Source organism: Amblyomma maculatum, chromosome 1, assembly GCF_055883805.1.
Source record: "Amblyomma maculatum isolate TAMU_Amacu chromosome 1, ASM5588380v1, whole genome shotgun sequence".
In the NCBI taxonomy this organism is placed as follows: domain Eukaryota; kingdom Metazoa; phylum Arthropoda; class Arachnida; order Ixodida; family Ixodidae; genus Amblyomma; species Amblyomma maculatum.
This window is the reverse complement of record NC_139344.1, coordinates 169,087,090-169,100,421: the sequence shown is the minus strand read 5'-3', so window position 1 is coordinate 169,100,421 and position 13,332 is coordinate 169,087,090.

Below are 13,332 nucleotides of genomic sequence, written 5' to 3'. Positions count from 1 at the left end.
CAGCGGCGTGAACATGCGCGCCGCCTCCTACCTGAGTCCAAGAAGGAGGCGCGCCCAGAATCAAAAGGCGAGCGTGAGGGTAGGGACAGCTCCGTCGACGGCTCTCACCTTAGCCTAAAACTGTGAAGGAACGCTGTAGCAGAAACGGAACCAAAAACGAAAATGGCATCGGTGAAAAGCGAGCCGACGTCTCAGGAGAGAAAGCAAGAAAGAATTCTCCGTAAGCGCACCCTAATCTTGCAGCTTATAGCTGCAAAACACTGCTACGTTGACGAAGTCGGGCTGATGTGCTTTTTTTTTCTGCGCACGTGCGTGCGTATGCGTGCGTGTGCAACCGTTACAATCTGTTTCTATTCGCTTTCAGGTCTGTTTTTATTCACATTTCTTGAAGCGTAACAAAAAAAAAAAAACAATACCGAAGTGGGAAGAAGGTAGCGGTACAGGGTGGGCTGCAAGCCTGCATGATGAGAAAGGGGGCGGGGAAGGCAGAGAGAAGGTTGAAAAAAAAAAAAGAAGTGCGAAGCTGCCGTATGCGGGCCAAAACAAAAGGAGGGGGCGGAAGGGGGGAGGGGAGGACGGTGAAAAGGGAGAAAATCGCATCGGCCCCCTCCCGTCCCCCGCCAAGTTTCTCGAGAGATAAATGACCCTGGAAAACTCAGCCAGTATCCGGTCTGAAAAGTGCAAATGCTTGTCTGGTCATCGGGCCTTTTCTTTTATTCGCGACGATCTGTCTCCCGGAAGGGCCGCCTCGATGTGGATTTATGCTGCGAGATGCGCCCGGCACTCCTGGCATCGTTGTGCGCACACGGCTTCTGTGTGCCTCTTTTGCGTTCCACTCGCTTTTGGCACTTTATCTATTCTTTTTTGTTTCGCTCGTCGAATGACACAGATTTACGCGCGGGCGGCTTTTTTTCCTTTCTCTGAATATCTGTGGGGCGATTGCCTTTTGTCTTCTGCGGCCCCACGCGTGGCGCTGACGGTGAGCTGCTTTATTCTCCTCCATTTCGTCTCGGGATGAGGCGTTCATCCCGTCGTGCGCGCTTGCTCCAGCCGGTCGTACGTCCGGTTTGTGGACGGTTATGGGCCGCGTAGTCATCGATCCCTCCTCCTTTCACCTTGCAATGAGCGTACACGTATCTATTCTAGCCCTATATGGACGGTGTCATTTGCGTTGGCCAGGCACAGAACACATCAAGATCCATCCGGACATCCGCGCCGGCCCAAGCACTGAGCCCACAGGGACCACGCCACTGAATGCTGCGAGACCCTCCGCAGTTGTACATTGACAGCGTACTGATATGTTCGGTGTCTTTGTAGCTGCGAGGGAGCGAAAAGAAATGCATACATTTGGTAATTGGAATGGACAACCTAAGACGAAATACTGGCCAGGATACAACGCTTACAGTTTAGTGGCACGTGGTGGGTAGTCTGCATTTTTTTTTTTTTTTCACGTTTTGTGGTATATATAGTTAAGACAATGCCTTGCAGCACTGACGATAGCTCGGTTTCGCACCGTAAATTCGGTATTTTGTAAGGATTGTACAAAGCTCCCTATGCCTTTTCTTCCTATCGCTCCCTTCTTTACTCCCCCTTGCTGTCCTCTCCCTATTCCCTTTTCTTTCCCACCGGCCGCCACTCAGGTGCATCACATTTTTAGATAGCAGCTGCCGCGGCCGGTAACACTATTTTCCTTCTTTTTGATTACTTAATAATAGAGCGCTACCATCTACCAACTGAGGACGATTAAAAATTGGCTTGTATATAAGAATATAGTAAACCGAGAGCTGGCTATATTGAGGAAGTTTATAATGTTAGAAAGTTTCTAAGGAAGAACGAGGAACCGACTCGGGCACTTACGGCTGTTGCACTCAGCATATAAGCATCTTTTTTTTTTTTTTTTTTTGTACAATTGCAGAAAGTTTATGATCCATACGCGACGAGAAGCAAAAAACGCAAAGCACGGAGGACGACACTGTAGTTTTTGGTACGCTGACTTCAATGTTTTGGCGACTGGTAGAACGACGGTTTGTGTTGAAGTTGAGCGCCATATCGGATTCCGCTACTTTATCCAGTCGATAAACACATCGGCGACAATATATCGAACGTGATTACGTGTTATTCGTCACATTAAAGTAATCAAACCTAATATATAGTGTCGTCATTCCAATAGAGCATCAAGAGCGATACCCGAGGCATTTATTTTCCCGCGCTCCATTAGAGTTTCCTTCCAGGAGGTCTCTGCGAGATTTCGTTGCGTTCTTACACTACGGAGAATATTCTAATTTTACGTGGGATACTTCTTTAAAAGGCTCAAGTTTATTCCCGCCGAATTTATATGCATGTTTTCGAATGCCGCCATGTCTTTGGTGGCCGTGGCATATCAATCTGCTTCTGACATTAAGTCATCGATATCACATTCGTAATGTGTCATTGATATGATCATCATTGACAAGCTGTCACAATCCCACTGGGCTTCTAATTTCCTCCGCACAGACGATGCGTGATTTAGCAAGCGATTTTTTGTGCAAAACTCACATGAAAATTCAATAACAGAAATCGTCTTGGAAACAAAGGTTTTGAGTTATAAATGCAAATTCGGCTGAGAGGTGTCGTCGCTATAGTGCAGGACAAACTTGGCAAATTTACATAGCCATTTGAGACGCTCATGGCAGTATGCCTCTTCCCAGGGGCAGGCAACAGATGTCTTCATTGGTGCCGTAAGCTGCACGGGAATTATTGTAGGCGATTTAGACTGCTTAACGGTGCGCGAATTACATTCAGGGCGCCTTTTTTTATTTTTTTTTTTTTTTTTTTTTTTTTGCTGATGTTTCAAACTGTTTATTAACGATTAAACTAATAGATGATGCTACACGGGTCCATACTGTCCGGAGTCCATCTTTCTTCTCTCGGTCATCCTCCCCCATAGGGTTGGTCCTTCTTCTTCTTCGCCAGGGGTCTAGACGACTCTTCTTTTTTCCGCTGAACTCGCTTGCTGCGCATCACGCGGTGGCGGCTCGCTAACATTCGGCCATTTTGGCTTCGGAAGTGTCCTCGCGCTTTCGTCCGATGGCTATTGAACATCTTCGTACGAGAAATGAAGGGCGTTGTAGTGGCGGAGTGCCTGCTTCGTGCACCGTTCATTGTCACCACCCTATTGGCGTCGTCTGGCTTTACTTTGGTAGCGCTCAACGGCCCTCAGTAGCGAGGCTGTGTCTTTGTCGATTCGCTGGAGTGCTCAGGAACATATCGCATGACGACTACGTCACCGTCCTTCAGTGTGTCGCCACTGCAGTAACGCATGTCGAATCTTTCATTGCATGTTGCCTGAGAATTTCCAGTATGCCCGGTCGCATTACAGCCTGAGGTTGTTACGGATCCATCTAGGCGACATTGTCTTCGGTCTCCGCGATCTCGTGCAACGCTCCGTCGTGGAATTTCGGGTTGTACCCATACAGCACTTCAAACGGACTCTTCCCGGCGGTTTTGTTAGAGGACGTATTGAAGTTGGCTTCAACACTTTTCAACTTATTGTTCCATTCTCGCTGGTTATTTCTGTCCGTGGTCGCCATGATGATTGGGACGAAGTTCCGGTTGACCCTGTCAACTTGACCGTTTGTGCGAGGGTGTCCTGTCGAACACAGTAGTCTTGGTGGTGCTTGGCGTTCCTCAGTCGTCACGTCACCTGTTGCAGCATCCTTTTCGTGACTCGGAGCTGCGCATGCGTCTTCAGACTCGTTGTCTGGCTAGTTGTACTAAGCTCAGCTGTGTCCATTTCCACTTCTCGACCTAGGCTCATTCTCTTATGGAGAATGTTCACGCAGATAGAAGTGTTTGCCACAGGTACGCTGCGCTGCTTGTTGACAAGAAGAAACACGCCTCCAGTCATCATACCCTTCCGTTGGTACAGGACGACAGTCTTTTTTTCAAGCTTTGTGTTTGTCGTAACGTGGCTCGAAGGCGACATCGTTCATTGACGTGCTTTTTTCGGTTCGATTTTGGGTGAAGTGTTCAAGGTGCTTGAATGCTTCGTCTCTTTTGTCCAAAATTTTGAACGTGTCACGTACCCTACCTCGACGTTTTTTTTTTTTTTTAATAACGTTGTTTATTGCCTCAGGGCATAATGAAATATGTAAAAAAATTTAAAGGGGTATTAAATTAAAGAAAAAAGGTTGGCTATTCTAATACAGTTCAAGAGAGAGCGATGATACGGCCCTTGCGTCCATGCAATGTATGAATGCAAGGGCCGTATCAGTATGCGACGTTAGACAAGTCCGTCCAGGTGGGACCAATGATAACAGAAAAGAGCGGGGCTGTGTCCGGCAAGACATGAAGAACGACATCGTGATCTTTCACACCATCAATCTCTATTGTTGTTTTGAACCTTGAAAGACATTTGACGGGACTTTGGCCAAATCCACATAGCTACAGGCTGTCTTTCTCGAAGCAAGAGCAACAACTCATGACTTCGGATGCCCTTATCGTGCAGACTGCGCTTCCGGTGTCGACGAGCGCGTCGAAGCTCCTCTCATTGATCACCGCAGCCTTGATGTACTTGATACTGGGTTGCCCGTCACTCGGTGAAGCGAACACATACTGAAACGACTGTCCTTCCCCCTGCATCACGGCATAGGCTCGCTTCCATCCTTGCTTCCATGAGAGCTGAGATAGGCTTCCTCCCCTTATTCGAGGCTTTTCGCCGCCTCAAGCAGCTCCAAGGATGTAAAGAAGCTTGCTGCCTTAAGCCGCAGAATCGCAGCGTGGACCCGCAATGATGAAGTTCTTCCATTGCGAAGTGCTTTCTTTTATGTCACACTTAGTTCAAAGGTAACTTGTTGAAAAATAATCGACAACAGACTCCCGCGGACCTTGCGTGCGCCGGAGCATCCTCTCGTAGAGGGCAAGCGGGTCGCTCTCGTCGTATAGGGAAATTCTTTCTGCAGTTCCTCCGCCCATTTCTCCCAGGTCTCCAGCTGCGTTCCCCTTGTTCTGTGCCATTCCAGCGCCGTCCCGCTAAGCTTCGACGCTGCCACAGCGTAAGAAACGTCGTCCCTTCAGCCGGCCTGCCCCGCCACAATCTTGACATTCGATACCCACTCCCGGGCGCTTTCTCTCGCTCTGGCCCCCGCAATGGCGGTGCCCGAGAAAGCGGGAATGGACGCTGACAAGTGCTACATTGCAGTAACGAGTGTGTTGCATTGGTTTTGGGCTGCCAACAGCTGCGGGCGAGTTGCTCGGTGAGCGTCGCAAGCGACTTGATTAACTCTCTGCCTTGGGACATAGCGATGCTTAGGGGTAGCCGGACGCTTCCCTTCTAGGAATGTTGAGAGTATGGGAAGGAGGCTCACCGCTGCTGCCTTGCTGCGATGTATGTCAACGTCACCGCTGCTGCTCCTTTTCCGTCCGTCGCTCCTGGCTTTCGGAGGCTTCCGGAGGCGGTTATCCCACTTCTGATTGTATGCGATTTAGATTGCCTAATGGTGCGCGAATAAAATTCAGGGTGTCTTTTTTTTTTTTTTTTTGCTGCTTTTTCAAACTGTTTATTAACAATTAAACTAATAGATGATACTATACGTGTCCGTACTGTACGGAGTCTATCTTCTTCTCTCGGTCGTCTTCCCCCCCCCCTCAGGGTTGCTCCTTCTTCTTCGCCAGGGTGGCTAGACGACTCTTCTTTTTTCCGTTGAACTCGCTTACTGCGCATCACGTGGTGGCAGCTCGCTAACATGCAGAGTGCATTCACGGACAGAAATTTGGCAGTTCTCGGACGCACAGTGTAGTTGCGTACTAAATAGGATCAGTATGAAATGCCCAGATTTCATACAAAACAACTCCTGAAAATGTTTTTTTTTTTTTTTGTTGGTTCTCGCATTTTTCATTCCGTTTTTCCAGGCAAAGAGATAGCTACATGGATGAAAGATCAAAAAAGCGAGTCAGGGGCGCTTGTTTGGCGATGCATTGCGTGGACCTCACAGCTCCGTAGCTCAATGAAGTCTGCTGTTGCTTACAACCTATTCGCGCCCTGACGGTGCTGCACGAGGCTGCTGCTTTTTTTCTTGTCTTCGTATCTTGCTTGCACATTAATCCTTTTAAAAGTCTCGCAGCATCAGTAACTCGGCCGAGCGTGTCACATTTTTGGATACGTCTCGTCTCGGCTGTCTGCTACTCTGTTTCACTCTTTTTCGCGGCCCTTCCACGTTCCTCCTCCCTTCCTCGCCTTTTCATTTGATTTCGTAATTTTCTCTCTCTTTCTCTTCTTTTATTTTTACCTGCCTTGCTCAGCGGGCGCCCCCCTTTCCTGCGCCCATTCCCAGCAGTTTTGTCTGCGGCGCGAGGGGGACGTGCGGTGGCGGCTCCTCGCCGTTGCCGGAGCCACGCAGTCAGAGAGCAAGCAGGCAGACGCAGATTGTGATTGCCAGAACGTGATGTCATTGGCGCCCGCAAATATGGGCCTTTTTACGACCGCCATTCTTTGGCGTTGTCCCCTAATCTCGGCGTGCGTGCATGGCGCGCCGGACTCGCTCTGGCGCAGGCTTCTCGCTGCCCGCGTGTGCTCTGTGCGTGTGTGCTCTATGGCTCTACGTGCCCGTATAAATATGTGGCAACACCCTTAAGCCTAATTCCGGCTCGGGCGGAGCTTCCATTCTTTCGCTGTCGCTCTCTATATCTCTATTATTTGTCCGCCGCTTCCTTCCCCTGGTGCCCGGTGTCTTGACGCGAAGGGTGCGCTATATACGCAACATTTTACACGGCCGTCGTATAACGTATGCGCGGCATAAATGGGCTTTGCTCTATGTGTACGCGAGCGCGCAATGCGCACGTATACAGACACGTAGATGACGATGCGGCGGAAGCGAGAAGTCGTTCAGCCAAAGCCGAGAACGAACAAGTTTGGCGCCATTCGTTCGGAAAGCACACTTCGCAACCGAGTACGTACATGGAGACATCAAAAAGCGCGCGCGTGGTGAATTCCGCATTAGCAGCGGCGTCCGAGGCGCGGGCGCCGTTTGCTGTTCGAGTGCCGGCACGGATTTCTGTGATTTACGACATATACGAGAGGACCGCTGCTCGTGTGAAACGGCTGTATACGGAGTATCTATTTCTCTTCAGAGTAAAAAGCGGGGCAATTCTCTGAGGCCGTTCTACGTAACTTTAACCGAAGTTTTGAGGATCGACACATACTGCAAGAACATAGCAACGTTGTGCAATTCTGTTCTCGGACCCCCGGCGCCCTGAAACGTCTATCAGACAACTAACTACATTTACGTGAACTGTTACAACACGATAAGATTGTAACCACTCCATAAGTGTTTGTACTTTCAAGCACGATTCGTCTCGCAAAACAGCGAAAAACAATTACGAAACTAAGCGCGTACGCATGTTTTTAGCAGTTCTCTAACCTAACTTCGCAACTAGGAAGAAGCGGTGGTGTGCACCCTTCTTTCGAAAATAAGCTTCATTGAATGCAACAAAAATTGCTTAGAAAATGTGCACGCAAAGCGACACGTCTACAATTTGAGCCTGTACTTACTTTCATTGTCCCTCGCACGGTGACGCGCATTTGTTGAATGCTGCCGCAGACAGTGACGAGCCCAATAGCTGTTAATCTTTGCTTTGATGCGGACAAAAACACATTCAAAACGAAGCTACGTTTGCAGTAACGTGGCTCGGCGGTTAAGGTGCTCAACTGCTGATCCCAATGACGCGGATTCGATTCCGGCCGCGACAGTAGCTTTACGATGGAGACAAAATGTAAGGCGCCAGTGTACTGCGCGATAACATTGCACGTTAAAGAGTCCCGGGTGATCGAAATTTCTGGAGCCCTCCACTACGGTCTCCTCCTTAGCCTGAGTCGCTTGGCAACGTTGAACCTTATAAACCAAACAAAGGTCCATTTCGGCGGTCATCTCCACACCGTAACACTTTCTAACAAGAACTTTCTCCCATTTCCAGCACTTTAAAACTGGATCTTATTATCTATTAAGAAAGAAATCAGTTAATAAACAAAAATAAACGCCCCCGGGTGCACTATACAGTGCCACAGAAAATTCTACCTAAACATCAATCAATCGAAATTCGTACACTCTAAAGCCTTGTTTGCATCATCGCAATTACCCTGTAAATGTTGGCAGCTTACAAATCCTATAATAAGCGCCCAACCTCGCTCCTCGTTAGCTCGGAGCTCGATACTATTGCTCGATGCGTCTAAAAGGCGCTCATAAAGGTTATAAAATTTTAAAACCGTTGCTTCGATCTGTTTCGTAATTGCTGTTCTCTTTCATTGCTTCATATGCTTTGGGATGTTTCGCAGTGACGCTACTGTTTCAGGGCTCGGTAGGGAGAGGAGAGCAACCGTTCACATTTCCGAGTTGATTACTCTGGGCCCCTGGGGAATGCAACATTTAATGCGAAGTGCTGCAGCTGTATTAGCGTGTTCGACAAACGGTAGCGCTGCCCCTTTGCGGGCTCGCCGTAAGCTGATTTTTGTGTTTATTTTTTAAAATCTCGTAGACTTTCTCTCAATACTTGTTTGAGAACGAAATCTCGAGTTTCTTTCCCCTTTTTTTGCGGTGAATGTTATTTCCCACACATTCCGGTTTATGATGAAAGGATATTCCCATAATAGCACGCATACAGTAATATTTAAAGCTATGTTCGCTGGTAAGCACAGGGTTTATGTGAGTAAATAAAGGGTTTAAAAGTAAATACAGGGTTTAGGTGATCAGGCTGATGAGACAGGAACGTAATACTTGAAAGCAAGAGCCGTGGTTACTACAAGCACAAACTTTGGCCACGCAGCTACGAGTAGAACCATGCATTTTCCGATAATCTATCATACGTTGCAGTCACTTTGATTGTGAGAAATTCATATTTCATTTGTTGCTTGCGACACTGTTCCCACTGCTTCACGAAAACAGAATTGTCGATTGCAGGGGAAGAAAAGTTGACCGCAGGAAATTCCAGAAGGAGCTATAGGGCTCAGCTCATCACGTGGCCCGTCAAGGTGCATGCATTTGGGATGGAAAGGGTGTAGACCGATATTGGAAACCCGAGCGTGACACTTTTTGAGGCGTTTGTGTGTGGCTTCGCGTTCAGTGTGCCCTGTTAAGGTCAGTGTCCTTACCTGCAGTGGAAATCCCCTTTACCAAGTCACAGTATAAGCGAGGAATGGCCTGCAGTGAGCAAACGGCGCTATGTGATTGAAGCTTAGCAAGGATTGTGTAACCTCGAAGTCTGCACAGGTGGGTGTCTACGGCCGGTAACCAATGACTGAAAGCTCACAGGCGAGTTACTTATCGCAGCAATTTTTTCTCCCTGTGCTTCGAGGCTTACGCACTAAGAAAATTTTCTCACCAAGCATGCATTTCATAGATTGTGACTTTTTCAGTTGAAGCTAAATTTAAGAATGCTTCTCACGGACGTTTACCATTACCTTTATATTTTCTTCGTTTGAACCGAAAACTCCAACTCCTTTGCAGATCAGGTCATTTGCTGCGTCCCTCGCGGTGCTCGCGCTGCGATCTGTGCCATGAGCCTCGCATTTGAGGCTGTGCGCTGATGGAAGTGTCGAATGCTTTTCGAATTGTTTCAACCCACGCAATAAAACATGTGGGTGATGCCCCTTACCCAATGTATCTGCTACCATCACCACGTTCTGTAACAGAGGTAACGGCTTACAGCTTGAGTCGCATATGAGTATACACTTGTGCTCAAATATTAAGCACGAAATGCTTTTGGCTCCCGTTTATAGCCACCTTTAGGAGACGTCAAAATAAAGCCGAAAGCCAACATCCGGGCTCAGATTATCCTTTATTTGGGCACAGATTCGCTTCCATCCGGGCACTGATTTATCTTCATCCGGGCACCAAAACGTGAACATCGGGGCACCGAACGAGATTTCATGAGGCGAGTTCACTCTCCCAGGCTTTCGCGCCCTCCCCAAGGATGGAGCCACGGTGCCACACTCTCGCGCGTAGAATGCCGCCCGACGCCGGAGGTCCAGGCGGCAGCAGCCCGAAGAGCGTTCAGGGATGTGGAATCGAGCCTGTCACTGTGATTTGTCGTCAGTCCATAGAGTTTCTATTTTTAGCAGACGCTTGATTAGACGTTCTGGGAGTGCTCGAACGCGCTTCTTCTCATACGTTCTTGTCAGGCCAGCGTCTCTTCATGGCCACGTACGCATCTGCACCGTTCTGCACTTAACTGCCTCCATCGTCAGAGCTGCTTAGGCCGAGCAAGGAAACCTGATGAAAGAGAGTATAGTGAACTAGAATAGTTCACTATAAAGGAGATGCAGGCAGCGTCTTGCGGAAAGCTATCGATTTATTGCGTATTATACGCCAGAAGACTGCTCGCCCCCTGCCGACAGCGTCAGTATTATGCAGCCGCTCACGAAGGTGAGAAGGCCGTCAAAGAACGCAAATGCCTGCTTAGGGCCGAACAATTGTAGGCGATCGCTTCGACGCAAAAAAGAAAAACATAGGAGAACGGCGAGCTGCAGAAGAAAAGCTGGTGGCGTGCTGTGCAGTGCACTAGACCCACTTCAATTGAAGATCGTGGCTGTGATCATCTACAGCCAATGTGCTATGTTCTTAGCCATTGCATGCTTACATCTACTCTCGATTATGGGAGAGGCTGCAATTTTTTATCTAGATAGCGTTCAAGGTTCCATTCACCGAAAATCCGGCATCGGCGCCGGTGTCGGCGTCGGCGTTGTGAGCGAAAATTCACGAACATGGCGCTGGCAGGCAGTATAGCGGTCAGGTGACATGGCTGCACACTGAGTGAACGTTGGGTTGCATGCTTAACGTTGCGTTGTTCAAACGTTCAAATGTCATTAAAATGTTCAAAGTTTCAAGTAGAGATGGCGTCGTGCTTATATGCTTTTATTTCAACTAAGAAGGGATCTGCGGTCTCAGTAGAAGCGAAGTAAAAAATTGTAAATCGCTCTTCTGCATTCTCCTGCGAATTCCTTGCTTCATTCAAGCAAGACGCGAGAAATTTGGCGCTGCATTGTGAAGCTTCCCGGCTGTAAGTTCATCGAAATCAAGAGGGATGAAGCGGACAATATGTTAACGGTCGGGGAACCGTTGCTCTTATCCACGGTGAGAAAGTTCGTTGCAAAGTCTCATGAGCGCCTAGGTTTTTATTATGAAGATTCAACGGATACAGAAACAGTAAGCGTCGGACGCAAAATGACGGCAGTTGTTATGTTGTAAGTCAATAAATATCTCTTAAATCAGTCGCACCTGCGCAGAACTCGAGACCAAATGTATTGGACATTTTGTCTACCCCCATGGACGCACTTATACGCGACATAGGTCTCCAACGGTGCAGTCACTCATGTACAGCCTGCAATACTATATAGTAGCTGGCTTACATGCCAGGGTAACAGGCTAACGGTATCCTTCAGAAAGCACTCACTATCACAAGTTTAACGTCACCAGCATTGGGACTAGCGCGCGCGCTATTTTACCACACGTGGCTGGTGTTTGCTCCTTGCCGTTCTCTGGTCGCCGCCCGACGGCAAAAATGTACGCTTAAAAAAATACGATTATGCGTGCATTAGTCAGACTGTAGTTGTAATATGATGCTCCATGGCCTGGTGCATTAAAGTTGCCGCAATGAATGCTTTCACTGAGCGATGAGCTGGGAGCAACCGCGAAAATTTTGAGGAAGCTCTTTTCGGTGGCTACTACGGCACGCCCAGAGTAAATATCAGGCACTCTGGCTTCAAGGATCTAAACTAGACACACGGATTCCCCGCAATTACGCACTTGCGTATGAGGAGGTCATGATTCGAGCAGGCGAATCATGCGGAAGACGGCGCGCGAGCGTGGCCAAAGCACACCTCCGCTATTCATACGCGCGCGGAGCCCACTCTCGGGCGATTTATCGCTCCGGGCGTGGCCCACATCTATATGGGTGCTCCTTGGAAGAGGCGTGCTGTTTTTGTTTTGGTCCTGCTCAATCGCTCGAGCGGCAGCCATTTGTTTGTGAAGTCACGTCTGTGCCGCCTTGTGTCGGGGAAGCCGGCCGGGTTGCAGGCGCGCAACCGCCGCCACCTCCATCACCACCAGCAGCGGCAAGAGCAACAGCCGTCCGCGGCCGGAGGAAGAAGCGCACGCACAGGTGGGGCCGGGTTAAAAGCGCTCCGTGGGTGGCTCGCAGCCATGCTCTGCGGCCCGCTGCTGCCAAGTTTAATGCCGCTCGTAAATCCAGCCAGGACGTAAATAATCCTGCAGGCCTGGCTAGCTGTTATGCCTCGCGCTTCCGTTCACCGAGGGTCTTCCCTCCTCGCGCGAGCGGGGAGGTCTCGTAATGCACGCACCGCCGCAGTAGCCTCTGCGAGTCACCGAGTCGATCACTGCGGCGCACCTCGCTGGATATTTAGCCCAGGCTACGCACGCGGCTTTGTGCGCAACTTCGCCGGTGTTGCCTCACATAGAGCCGCCGGCAGCCTCTGACAGGCAACACGAAGTTGCTCCTGTACATAGAGGCGTCCCACTGAGGCGGTCCCGTGATGAAAGGAACTGTCCCCGCAAAACCACCTGCGATTAGCGGAGTGCTAAACCCCCGGCCCTCAAGAACGCTAACAACTCTCGGATGACAAAAGCTAAAAATGTCAACGCTGAGGTGCGCAGTCACATACGTAATGAATTGAACATTTCGCAGGTGTGGGGGCGCACCCCTATAATAATCTAAAGGGGGCGCCAAATCTGCCCGATGCATTTACTTTGTAGGAACTGTGCCACCATTGTTCGAAGTGCAGGGTTACGGCCAGGCATGATTTTTGACGATATTTGCGGCCGAGAACTCGGGATGTTGCATTCCAAGAATTACTTAAATTTGTCGCCTTTACCCCTGGGAAGCCGGGGTCCAAAGGGAGGTCGTCGTGCTCGCAAAGAGCGTCCCGCATCATTTTATTTCTCTATTCTTGGCGAAGCTTGGTTTCCTTTCTATTCGCAAAGCTGACGCCATATAGTATATCGCAATAAGGGCACTGTCAGCACACTGTCGGCGCTAGTACTGTCTGCTTTCTACTTTCTACTAAAGGGAACTTGGCTGCCCTAATGGAGAATCCTGCGCACACCTATGAAATTGGAATATCTAAGTTACAGGTTTAAACCTGGAACGCTATCGGTCATATTTTTGAGGGCCGGAGTATTCCTCCGGGAAATAAAACAACTTTGAGGACTGTAATTTGATCCGGATATTAGCAGACTACAGTAATATAAATATGCATCTGATGTGCGTATAGTTCTAGGAGAATTAGTTCAGTCTCCACGGTCACATCTAAAAAAAAAAAAGAAAAAAAAACGCATCTGTGGCTCG